Below are 12,353 nucleotides of genomic sequence, written 5' to 3'. Positions count from 1 at the left end.
CACTGAGAATAGTTCTCCAGGAGCACGGGCCCAGGAGGGAAGACTGGGAGCTCAGATTCATACATTATACCTGGAAGGAGAGCATCAGCTGATGAGGAAGGAAGCAATCCTGGAGCTAGGACCTGCCCTCAGGATGATGTGGTATCCTCTAGCACTGAGAATAGTTCTCCAGGAGTACGGGCCCAGGAGGGAAGACTGGGAGCTCAGATTCATACATTATACCTGGAAGGAGAGCATCAGCTGATGAGGAAGGAAGCAATCCTGGAGCTAGGACCTGCCCTCAGGATGATGTGGTATCCTCTAGCACTGAGAATAGTTCTCCAGGAGTACGGGCCCAGGAGGGAAGACTGGGAGCTCAGATTCATACATTATACCTGGAAGGAGAGCATCAGCTGATGAGGAAGGAAGCAATCCTGGAGCTAGGACCTGCCCTCAGGATGATGTGGTATCCTCTAGCACTGAGAATAGTTCTCCAGGAGCACGGGCCCAGGAGGGAAGACTGGGAGCTCAGATTCATACATTATACCTGGAAGGAGAGCATCAGCTGATGAGGAAGGAAGCAATCCTGGAGCTAGGACCTGCCCTCAGGATGATGTGGTATCCTCTAGCACTGAGAATAGTTCTCCAGGAGCAGGGACCCAGGAGGGAAGACTGGGAGCTCAGATTCATACATTATACCTGGAAGGAGAGCATCAGCTGATGAGGAAGGAAGCAATCCTGGAGCTAGGACCTGCCCTCAGGATGATGTGGTATCCTCTAGCACTGAGAATAGTTCTCCAGGAGCACGGGCCCAGGAGGGAAGACTGGGAGCTCAGATTCATACATTATACCTGGAAGGAGAGCATCAGCTGATGAGGAAGGAAGCAATCCTGGAGCTAGGACCTGCCCTCAGGATGATGTGGTATCCTCTAGCACTGAGAATAGTTCTCCAGGAGCAGGGACCCAGGAGGGAAGACTGGGAGCTCAGATTCATACTTTATACCTGGAAGGAGAGCATCAGCTGATGAGGAAGGAAGCAATCCTGGAGCTAGGACCTGCCCTCAGGATGATGTGGTATCCTCTAGCACTGAGAATAGTTCTCCAGGAGCAGGGACCCAGGAGGGAAGACTGGGAGTTCAGATTTATACATTATACCTGGAAGGAGAGCATCAGCTGATGAGGAAGGAAGCAATCCTGGAGCTAGGACCTGCCCTCAGGATGATGTGGTATCCTCTAGCACTGAGAATAGTTCTCCAGGAGCAGGGACCCAGGAGGGAAGACTGGGAGCTCAGATTCATACATTATACCTGGAAGGAGAGCATCAGCTGATGAGGAAGGAAGCAATCCTGGAGCTAGGACCTGCCCGCAAGATGATGTAGTATCCTCTAGCACTGAGAATAGTTCTCCAGGAGCAGGGACCCAGGAGGGAAGACTGGGAGCTCAGATTCATACATTATACCTGGAAGGAGAGCATCAGCTTGATGAGGAAGGAAGCAATCCTGGAGCTAGGACCTGCCCTCAGGATGATGTGGTATCCTCTAGTACTGAGAATTGTTCTCCAGGAGCTCAGACCCAGGAGGGAAGACTGGGAGCTCAGATTCATACATTATACCTGGAAGGAGAGCATCAGCTTGATGAAGAAGGAAGCAATTCTGGAGCTAGGACCTGCCCTCAGGATGATGTGGTATCCTCTAGTACTGAGAATTGTTCTCCAGGAGCTCAGACCCAGGAGGGAAGACTGAGAGCTCAGATTTATACTTTATACAATGAGCAGGAGAAACTCTCTGTGATCTCACTGTATAAAGAAAAAACAGCAGCTGTGGCAGCAAAATATATGCTATCCTGCCACCAGACCACAAATGAAACCTGACTAGGGATATGCTTTTTCAAGTCCTGTAATTCTAATGTATTTCTAATGTATTCTAGTGGATTTCTAATTGCCTAGTACTACCTCCTCTCTCCTAGCTCCTCTTCTGTTAACTGACTAGTTTTCTGGTTAATCCATCCCTGTTTTATTTATTTAATCTACCTCGTTTGATGTAAACCGATGCGATATGACTTGTTCCATGAACGTCGGTATAGAAAAGAATATAAATAAATATAATGCAACATAAGAACATAAAAATTGCCACACTGGGTCAGTCTGAGGGTGCATCAAGCCCAGTATCCTGGCAAGATCCCAACCAGTAAATAGTTCCCATGCTGCTATCTCACATTGAGAAGCACTGGCTATTCTCTAAGTATACTTGGTTAATAACAATTTCTGGACTTCTTCTCCAGGATGAAAATTTGGTTAATGTGAGTACCTTTTTGGAGGACTGGCTCTTGGAGGAACTGGGCCTACAAGTGCTGAGAGGAAAAATAATCTGTGAAAGGGCCCATCATTTAGGACCGAAGCAACAGGAATGGTCCCGACCAAGGGCAGTTAGTAAGTAGCACATTCAAAACAAATAGGAGAAAATTCTTTTTCACTTAATGCACAATTGAGCTGTGGAATTCATTGCCAGAGAATGTGGTTAAGAAAATTAGCATAGATAGGATTAAAAATGGTTTAGACAAGATCCTGGAGAAGAACTCCAGAAATTGTTATCAACCAAGTATACTTAGAGAATAGCCAGTGCTTCTCAGTGTGTGATAGCAGCATGGGAACTATTTACTGGTTGGGATCTTGCCAGGTACCTGTGAGCTGGATTGACCACTAATGGAAGCAGGATACTGAGCTTGATGCACCCTCAGACTCACCCAGTATGGCAATTTTTATGTTCTTATGTTGCATATCGTCCCTAGGCAGGTTTCATTTGTGGTCTGGTGGCAGGATAGCATATATTTTGCTGCCACAGCTGCTGTTTTTTCTTTATACAGTGAGATCACAGAGAGTTTCTCCTGCTCATTGTATAAAGTATAAATCTGAGCTCTCAGTCTTCCCTCCTGGGTCTGAGCTCCTGGAGAACAATTCTCAGTACTAGAGGATACCACATCATCCTGAGGGCAGGTCCTAGCTCCAGGATTGCTTCCTTCTTCATCAAGCTGATGCTCTCCTTCCAGGTATAATGTATGAATCTGAGCTCCCAGTCTTCCCTCCTGGGTCCCTGCTCCTGGAGAACTATTCTCAGTGCTAGAGGATACCACATCATCCTGAGGGCAGGTCCTAGCTCCAGGATTGCTTCCTTCCTCATCAGCTGATGCTCTCCTTCCAGGTATAATGTATGAATCTGAGCTCCCAGTCTTCCCTCCTGGAGAACTATTCTCAGTGCTAGAGGATACCACATCATCCTGAGGGCAGGTCCTAGCTCCAGGATTGCTTCCTTCCTCATCAAGCTGATGCTCTCCTTCCAGGTATAATGTATGAATCTGAGCTCCCAGTCTTCCCTCCTGGGCCCGTGCTCCTGGAGAACTATTCTCAGTGCTAGAGGATACCACATCATCCTGAGGGCAGGTCCTAGCTCCAGGATTGCTTCCTTCCTCATCAGCTGATGCTCTCCTTCCAGGTATAATGTATGAATCTGAGCTCCCAGTCTTCCCTCCTGGGTCCCTGCTCCTGGAGAACTATTCTCAGTGCTAGAGGATACCACATCATCCTGAGGGCAGGTCCTAGCTCCAGGATTGCTTCCTTCCTCATCAGCTGATGCTCTCCTTCCAGGTATAATGTATGAATCTGAGCTCCCAGTCTTCCCTCCTGGGCCCGTGCTCCTGGAGAACTATTCTCAGTGCTAGAGGATACCACATCATCCTGAGGGCAGGTCCTAGCTCCAGGATTGCTTCCTTCCTCATCAAGCTGATGCTCTCCTTCCAGGTATAATGTATGAATCTGAGCTCCCAGTCTTCCATCCTGGGCCCGTGCTGCTGGAGAACTATTCTCAGTGCTAGAGGATACCACATCATCCTGAGGGCAGGTCCTAGCTCCAGGATTGCTTCCTTCCTCATCAGCTGATGCTCTCCTTCCAGGTATAATGTATGAATCTGAGCTCCCAGTCTTCCCTCCTGGGCCCGTGCTCCTGGAGAACTATTCTCAGTGCTAGAGGATACTACATCATCCTGAGGGCAGGTCCTAGCTCCAGGATTGCTTCCTTCCTCATCAGCTGATGCTCTCCTTCCAGGTATAATGTATGAATCTGAGCTCCCAGTCTTCCCTCCTGGGTCCCTGCTCCTGGAGAACTATTCTCAGTGCTAGAGGATACTACATCATCCTGAGGGCAGGTCCTAGCTCCAGGATTGCTTCCTTCCTCATCAGCTGATGCTCTCCTTCCAGGTATAATGTATGAATCTGAGATCCCAGTCTTCCCTCCTGGGCCCGTGCTCCTGGAGAACTATTCTCAGTGCTAGAGGATACCACATCATCGTGAGGGCAGGTCCTAGCTCCAGGATTGCTTCCTTCCTCATCAGCTGATGCTCTCCTTCCAGGTATAATGTATGAATCTGAGCTCCCAGTCTTCCCTCCTGGGTCCCTGCTCCTGGAGAACTATTCTCAGTGCTAGAGTATACCACATCATCTTGAGGGCAGGCCCTAGCTCCAGGATTGCTTCCTTCCTCATCAAGCTGATGCTCTCCTTCCAGGTATAATGTATGAATCTGAGCTCCCAGTCTTCCCTCCTGGAGAACTATTCTCAGTGCTAGAGGATACCACATCATCTTGAGGGCAGGTCCTAGCTCCAGGACTGCTTCCTTCCTCATCAGCTGATGCTCTCCTTCCAGGTATAATGTATGAATCTGAGCTCCCAGTCTGCCAGTCCCAATATTCCTGAGAGCGCAGTCCCAGCTGATCCTGAATCCTGCAGCCTTGTGTGCAGCCTCAGCTCCTGCTGTCAGTGCTGGGCGGGGGAGGCAGAGGGCAGCAGTCAGAGGGGGCTCTCTCTCTCACATCCTCTCTCTTCCTTACCCTCTCCCCGATCCGTCCCAGTCTCCCTCCCTCCTGCGCCTCCTCACCCTGCTCTGTCCCCAGAATCCCTCCCTTTTCCCTCCTTCCTTCTTCCACCTCCCTGCTCTCCCCTCCTTCCTTCGTTTCCCTGTTTCCCCTCCCCCTGCTCCCCAGGATCCCTCCCTCTCCTGCTTCACCTCTCCCTTCAGAGTTACCATTTTGCTTATTATAAATGAGACTTGGCTTACTAAATCAGCGAATTACAGCAAACCATGCCCTGGGACTACACTTCCCACAATTCCCAGCCTTGCCGTCCCCCTTCCTCTTACTTGCACTTTTCCTTGCTTTGCTCTCGTCCACTTCCTTCCTCCTCTACCTTCAGCCATTAAGGGAGAAGCTGAGGATTGAGAAGGGGCAGGAGAATGGCTGCAGGGCTTTCTGCTCAGCAGGTAGGAGGGGGGCAGGGGATGCAGCCTGGGACTGATCCCATCCCCCACCCCAGGGACCGTGCAGGGAGGGAGCCAGGGCTGGAAATCCTGCTCTGGAGAAGGGGCAGGAGAATGGCTGCAGGGCTTTCTGCTCAGCAGGTAGGAGGGGGGCAGGGGATGCAGCCTGGGACTGATCCAATCCCCCACCCCAGGGACCGTGCAGGGAGGGAGCCAGGGCTGGAAATCCTGCTCTGGAGAAGGGGCAGGAGAATGGCTGCAGGGCTTTTTGCTCAGCAGGTAGGAGGGGGGCAGGGGATGCAGCCTGGGACTGATCCCATCCCCCACCCCAGGGACCGTGCAGGGAGGGAGCCAGGGCTGGAAATCCTGCTCTGGAGAAGGGGCAGGAGAATGGCTGCAGGGCTTTTTGCTCAGCAGGTATGATCAGCAGACTTGCCTGATAGGAAAGCCAGGGTTTATATCCATTGCCGCAGGTACAAATTTAAGGAGTGGTTTGTTTGGGATATGCATTCATTTAAAATGATCAAGAAATCTGAACTGAGTCAGGCATATTCATTTTAGAGTTTTGGAAATTGATGTATGGAATTAAGGATTAGCACAACCCATCCACACCATAGTCTCGTCCCCCCCCTCCTCCCCTCCCCCTTCCTTCACCTGTCCCCAACACTCTCAACCCCCCTTTTTCTCAAAGCTGCCTCAACTCTTCCTCCTTTTCTTTCCATTTTATCCTCTTTACTCTTGTAGCGCTTTTTAAATTCCTCTTCTCCTATATGGTCAAACTCTGACTTTTTTATATTTGGAGGCATGGTTCTTCTCAACTCTCCTTAGCCATCTCTTCCCCTCTGCATGCTTAGTTCACTCTTCCCTTCTCCCCCCCCCATCCCTCTTCCCTTCATTGACAGCCTCAGCTGCCTCTGTTTGGGATTCCCCCTCCCTTGGATCACTTTCCTGGTCTGCCCTCCCGGAGCCCAGGCTCCTCCCTTTTCTGGTTCTGCTCCTGCCTCCCCCACCCCCTTCAGCTCTTCTCCCTGCACTGACAGATTCCAGGCTAGAGACTGTCCCAGGCCAGCAGAGTCCATATAAGATTCTCTGTAACCTCCATGCCCGGCGCCCTGGCAGCTCAGCAGTCAGCGTCTACCCAACTGCATGTGGATCTTTCTGCCCTCAGGTTGGGAAACCCCTGCTCTCTCTCCTGTGGGCCTATAATAGGGAAATGTTTGGGGGGGGGGGTTTTCCCTCAAGTTTTGTGAGCAAGGGAAACTTGTGTTCCCCCTCCATTCCTTAGTTCAAGCCCTGACTGCAACACCTTTCAATATCAGAGCTGCCAGGGGGAGCTCTTTTTTTAAAGAGAGATTTTTCAGCCCATGCCAGCACAACCTCCTCCCCTTTTTCCCTTTGCTTCCAGGAAAAATGTTTACCCTGCTGATTATAGGGCTGGATGAAAAGAGCTGATACCACCTGTCTCTCCCACCCTGTTCCAGTATAGGGAGAAGTGTCTGCAGTCTCTCTTTCAAAAAGAATACTAGATGAAAATCTGAAGACCCCCAATTGGATTTTCTACCCTGGGATGCAGGACACAGACAGGTTGGAGTTCGTGAGTGCCCTATGGATATCAGGTACCGAGGGGGAAGCAGATTACCTGCTTGGGAAAAGCACTCACTCCACCGCACGGATGTTACATAAGTTCCAGGTTTCAGTACCAAGGGACATTCCCATGTGACTGAAGAACATGGATGTGCCTGGACACTTTATTTCCTATTATTGATTTTTCTACAATCAACATCAATAAACTTTTTTAATTTGAACACCCATTCTTTGAGTCCAGCCTGTTTTTTTGTCAAGGTACCTGTCCCGAAGAGCTATAGTAACGCACACACACACGGTGAAGGTTTCCATTGCCTGGTCCCAGAATTTCAGCCTCCCCTCCCATAAATAAGAATCCACCCCTTGGAGACAGAAGAGTTGGGGGGGAAAAGGCAAAGAAGCTAGGCCAGTTTGAGAAATTCTTTTATAGTCCTTTGAAATTAGACATGTTTCCCGAAAAAAGGAGGACATATACATAGAAGAAAACCAACAGAAATGCTGAAGAAGTGAGAGGCAGACCAAGAAAAAAAAGTTAGACATGAAGAGGCAGAGGAAAGATTCAAGCCACAGTAACAGATTTTGATGTAGATTCCTGTGCCGGCTGGGATGGGGAGGCAGGCGGCATCGGCCCTGCAGTCAGCGGGGTAAATAAGATATTTTCCTGGGAGGAAGGGGAAGGTTGGTAGCGTCATGGGACGCCACGGGCTGAAAATCTCTCTGTTGAAAAGAGCTCTCCGCAGGCAGCTCCGATACTGAAAGCGGCTGCAGTTGGGCCTTGACCTGAGGAGGAATGGAGGGGAACACAGTTTTCCTTTATTCACAAAACTTAAAAACAAACAAACAAAAAAAAGAGGGTAAACATCTTCTCCTCCATTCCTGCTCGGTTCAAGGCCCGGCTGCATCCCCTTTCAGTATCAGAGCTGCCTGCGGAGAGCTCTTTTCTCTTTAAAAAAAAAAAGTCACCACAATCTCCTTCCCCTCCCGGGAAAATATCTTATTTACCCCGCTGACTGCAGAGCTGGACGGAAAGGGCCGATACCGCCTGCCTCCCCATCCCAGCCGGCACAGGACTCTACACCAAACTTTAAACAAACAATGTTCTAACCTTTGTGTCTGTATCTGCTTGCTCTTGGCTTTCTCTCTGCCTCTTCCTTTCTTTCCATTTAAAACTTTTTTTTTTCTTAGTCTTCTCCTTTCTTTTTTTTTTTTAATCTTTTATTTGAATCATAGAGAAACGTTATTACAATATTGCCTCGACCACCATAGGAACAGAGATCTAACACAAGAAAACTAACAATCTAACCTCGTGTTTTTGGAAAGACGTTGAAATAAGGTACAAAGGATAAACAAAAAAGAAGAAGTACTCTTTGTCGCTCTCTGCGTAGCATAGTGAAAAGATAGGAAAAAACAAAAAATAACAAAATCTTCCCTAGGATTCTTTTATGTATCTCCCGTAAGGCCTCCCACCCTTCATATATACTGCAGGCACATCCAATCAAACCGACATAAAGTATCAGAACCTCCTAAAGCACAGTGAGAATTTTCTCCCACAAAAGGAACTAACCCCTCACCGAAAGACGCGGTTTAGGATGCTGTATAGATTGCCGTCTCAACAACTCCAGTCGAGCCAGCTGTTGCATTGATAACTACCGAGCATTTACTGAGGGTAAGGTCGCAGACTTCCAATTGAATAAGATTTGTTTCTTAGCCAACACTTAAGGCCACACAGAGGAATTTTCTACCCTGCTGGCAAATCGTGCCAAACCCAGGAAAATGCTTTTTTCATAGTAGCTGAGTCCACAGGCACCCCCAGATCGTGTCCCCCATTTTGCAGCTAAATGTGTCAAGTGGGGGTCTGGCAAAGTAGCCTTCAAATGGTTAACCCAAATTGCGATTTTATTACGTTTCAGGACGGTGCCTAGAAAAGTATCTTCTGCATCGGACAAGCTTATTAAACTCAGATCACCTCTGCACACGTGGAGACGGTAATGTCACCTTTGCAAGTACGCAAAGAATTGCTTGTATGGGAACCCTCAATGCGCTTGTCGGTGAAAAGAGTAGAAGGATAGGAGGTCCTCATCAACGCACGGAGATAAAAGATGGAAGCCTTTCGCAGCCCACTTCCTTGAAAACTCCACTGTCCTGGCCCGGTGGAAAATCACCATTGCCCACCAGCTTCAAAAAAGGTGACATACAGCTGTTACGCTGAATGGAGGAATGCCGCCCCCGCCAAGCCTTGCGACGTTTGTGTAGCCAAAACGGCATTCGTAAAAGAGTGGCCACCCTATACTCAGGCATAGGCAAAAGATTGATCGGATGATAGGGGGAGACCCAGTCTTGAAATAAACCCTCCACATCAAATCTGTGGTGGTTCGATACCCAATGTTGTATGTGGCATAAAGGACCTGTAACTTTGTACACTCGCAAGTCAGGCAGCGCCATTCCTTCCTGCTCCTCATCTAAACGCAGCATGTCAAACTTGATTTGGGTGTGTCGTCCCCCCCCCCCAAATAAAGATCCCTATAGCTGATTTAAAAGCGGATAAGCCACATTTGTAGACAATATAGAAAATTAAGGAGTATTACCATCTTACTCAAGGAACAATGTCCCAGAAAGGATAAGAGGAGGTCTTTCCAGCGACAAAGCTGAAGCTCTACTCTCTCAAGTATAGGGGTGAGATTAGCATCATGTAATGTTATATCTTGGGTGACCAGTCTAATCCCTAAAAAATGCGGAGAGGACGTAGCCCATGCCAGTGGAAAAACCCCAGGCCATCTACCAGGGCGAGAGGTATCCAAAGGCAAAGTTTCAGATTTGTCATAGTTGAGCTGCATGCCTGCAAATTAAACAATGACGTGTAAAATATCCCCCAGGGTTCCTAAGAAAAAGAATCATATCATCAGCAAGTGGTCCTAATTCAACTCTTGATGCTGTAACTGGGAGCCCTGATAGGAAGCCATGATGCGCAATCTGATGGCCAAGGGTTCCAGGGAAAGGACAAAGAGCAAGGAGGATAGGGTCAATCCTGTCTAGTTGCTCTGGCCCAAAGCAAAAGGTTCAGAGAGAAAGCCATTGTCCAGGATTTTGACCCGATTTGTAAAGCAACTGAACCCATCCAACAAAATGCATCCCCAAGCCCAAACTGTCCCAAGAACCCATAACGGATATGACTATTCCACACAATGAAAGGCTTTAGCGACGTCCAAGCTGACAAGAATCCCATCCGGGTTCCAAGCCTTAGACAACTGCAATGCCAGAAGCACTTTTGATAAATTAGAATTGGACAATCGCCCTTTAATGAAACCCGTTTGGTCCCTATGTACCACCTCCTGAATTACCTGATTCAAACGGGCTGCCAGGACCGCCGCCAAATGTTTGACATCTTGGTTGAGGAGTGATAAAGGTCTATAATTTTCCAGGTACTCTGCATCTTTGCCGGGTTTGAGTAGCAAGACTACTGTCGCTAAATTATACTCCCCATCCAAGTATCCCCTGGTTTTAGCAGCTTGAAACATATTGATTAATGGACGGATCACCAGGGAACCCAAAATCTTATAAAATTCCGGCTCCAGGCCATCGGGACCCGGTGATTTTGCTCATGTTAATTGCTTTACTGCCACCAGCACCTCCCCATTCTGTATGGGAGCATCGAGCTGTGCCCTAACAGCTTCGGACAAGTTTGGTATAGGCAGAGCCTCAAAAAAGGCGCTCCTGGCTAGTACAGAGGAGCTGGAGGTCATATAGATCTGTTTGTAATATTGAACAAAACAGACAGAATGTCAGACATCTTCGTGTAGTGCCAAGCAGCGTAGTTCAAGTGGGTTATCAGCCCCCGATGCCCTCTATCACCTCCTCATCAGTTTGGCTGGCTTTTGCCCCATTGATGCGACTTAAATTTGTAGTACATTATATTCTGCTGGGTCTTTATCATAAGAATTTCATTTAACTCTAGTTTCCAAAAGTTCTCTCTGGGTAACATTATCTAGGGTCCAAGTATGAGAACGTTTAAGAAGCATCAATTTCTTCATAAGAAGAAGGAGATTATGATTATTTTCTTTTTTTTTTTCGGACCTGATAAGCTAAAACCTGATAAGTCAAGGCAGACCCTCAAGACTGCCTTGGCAGCATTCCAAGAGGTGATATAGTCTCTATCCGATGTGTGGTTCAGTTCTACATATTCCTACATTTGGTTTTAAGGAAAGTGACACATTTCTTATCCTTGTACAACCAAGGAGACATTCTCCACCTTGTGGGAGGCTTAATATCCAAGGACAGTCCCAAGGAACAACTCACCATATGATGAGAACAAAATTGGATCAATGGTGATATATTCAAGCTTAGAAAATAGAGTTTCAGTGAGCAGAATGTAATCCAACCTAGTGTAGAGATGGTGAACATGGGAGAAGTGGGTAAAACCCATCTCCTCCAAGTGCAGGACACGTCAGGACTCAGTTGTAGATCTTTACAGAGAAAGCCTATGCCAATGTCCACTTGATTTTTTCGCGGGGTCTTGGGGGTTTTACAGTCAATATGCAAATTATCAGTGGTGTTGAAGTCACCACCCATAATCACAGCATATTCCTCCCAAGATACAAGTTTAGAGGCCAACTGAGAGGAGAAAACATGGGAATATTTGTTTGGTGCAAAAACATTGAAAGCAAAACTTGTAACCCTTGCAACAGTCCCTGAACAATGACATAGCGCCCCTCTGGATCAGATATTACTCCCTCCGTGTGGAAAATAAGTGGTTTGCCAATTAACACAGGAACCCTTCTTTAATTTGAAGAAAAAGAAGAATAGAAAAATGACCTGCCCATTTCCTCCTCAGCTTTTGGTGTTCTAAGTCAGAGGTGGGTTTCCTGTGAAAAGGCCACATTTACTTTTTTTCCTTTTAAACTCCTGCAACATTTTTTTCTCTTGATAGGAGAGATCAATCCCGCTACATTTAAAGACCCCACCACAATGCTAGACTTTGAAAGAGAAACCAAACAAATAACCATGCAGCAAAGATCTCTAGTGGTAGCGGAGAGGGCTCTCAGCAGAGGCCCTCTCTGCTGGCTACCTCCAGGAAATTGAGGAGGAGCAAAAATGCATTTCTCAAATAAACAACATAAGATTCAGCCACGCATACAACCATTCGCAACAAATACAACCTGAACAACATTCAATATTATTCCTCAAAGCTCTATATCCCAAAGTTACAGTCCAAACCAATCTTCAGCACGTTCCTTCAACAAGTGGAGCTTGCTTGTGCCAGAGGATGAGAAGTTGGATCAAGAACTCTGGGGATCTATGAGGAGACACTGGAACAGTCCACACCCTTGATGTCGAAATGAGCCAGACTGATCATCTATCAGAGTTAGATTAGGCTGGTTAGGCAAGATAATCGAAGGAGCAAAAAAAAATAAGAGTTGCCACTGTATTTGCACTGTCAAAGCCTTTCAAGGAAGCTGCAGGCCTCCTCCTTGGTAGAAAAGATGAGTGTTTCT

The 12,353-nt window shown here is 47.5% G+C and overlaps 1 long non-coding RNA gene across 1 annotated transcript; it reads left to right on the top strand.

Annotated features, from left to right (window-relative positions):
• Positions 1 to 4,993: 4,993 nt before the first annotated feature.
• On the top strand, positions 4,994 to 7,091 carry LOC115083596. Its single transcript, XR_003854362.1, has 2 exons — positions 4,994 to 5,283; positions 6,762 to 7,091. It is a non-coding gene; the product is annotated as an uncharacterized LOC115083596 (long non-coding RNA).
• The last annotated feature ends 5,262 nt before the right edge of the window (positions 7,092 to 12,353 follow it).

This window comes from Rhinatrema bivittatum, chromosome 2 (genome assembly GCF_901001135.1).
Source record: "Rhinatrema bivittatum chromosome 2, aRhiBiv1.1, whole genome shotgun sequence".
In the NCBI taxonomy this organism is placed as follows: Eukaryota; Metazoa; Chordata; class Amphibia; order Gymnophiona; family Rhinatrematidae; genus Rhinatrema; species Rhinatrema bivittatum.
Note: the sequence above shows the minus strand (reverse complement) of the source record. Positions and strands in the feature narration are given on the sequence as shown.